Genomic DNA, 732 nt, shown 5'->3' on the forward strand with positions numbered 1-732 from the left:
TCCTAAAGTGCTGGGATTACAGGAGTGAGCCACAGCGCCCCCGGCCGAAACTATTCTACTATTCTTAAAACTTTCTTTTGTTTCTTTCTTTCTTTCTTTTTTTTTTTTTGGGACAGTCTTACTCTGTCGCCCAGGCTGGAGTGCAATGACGCGATCTCGGCTCTCTGTAACTTCTACCTCCCAGGTTCAAGTGATTCTCCTGCCTTAGCCTCCCGAGTATCTGGGATTACAGGCGCGTGCTACCACGCCCGACTAATTTTTGTGTTTTATTATATGCGGGGGTGGGGTGGTTCACCATGTTGGCCACGCTGGTCTCGAACTCCTGACCTCAGGTGATCCGAGGACCTCAGGTAATCCACCCGCCTTGGCCTCCCAGAGTGCTGGGATTACAGGCGTGAGCCACCGCGCCTGGGCAAAACTTTCATTGTATCACAATCTCTTCAAGGCAAGAGCTATGACTTAAATCTACTACAGCACAGTTACAGATTCTTAAAAGATAGGCGATGCTTGCGCGCAGACAGTAAAGCTCAGCGCGTGCGCACCGAGCACCTTTTTCCTTGCGGCGACTCCTCTTCTTTTTTTTTTTGGAGCGTGCGCACCAAGAAAGACAAAGGTGGGGAAAGTGACCAAGCAGTCGTTCAGGCGCATGCCCATCCCTAACTTGTCCGAGCCCGGTGGGGCCGGCGGCGGCGGCGTGGGTGTGGCCTGAGCGCTGTGTGACTGTGCGGCCGC

The 732-nt window shown here is 53.1% G+C and overlaps 1 protein-coding gene across 2 annotated transcripts in view; it reads right to left on the reverse strand.

Annotated features, from left to right (window-relative positions):
• The window catches only part of SHBG (sex hormone-binding globulin), a 22,449-nt gene that overhangs the window by 20,409 nt on the left and 1,308 nt on the right, over window positions 1-732 (reverse strand). The gene's annotated exons all lie outside the window — the stretch shown is intronic.

The sequence above is a fragment of the Mandrillus leucophaeus genome, unplaced genomic scaffold (assembly GCF_000951045.1).
Source record: "Mandrillus leucophaeus isolate KB7577 unplaced genomic scaffold, Mleu.le_1.0 Scaffold46, whole genome shotgun sequence".
Classification (NCBI taxonomy): Eukaryota; Metazoa; Chordata; class Mammalia; order Primates; family Cercopithecidae; genus Mandrillus; species Mandrillus leucophaeus.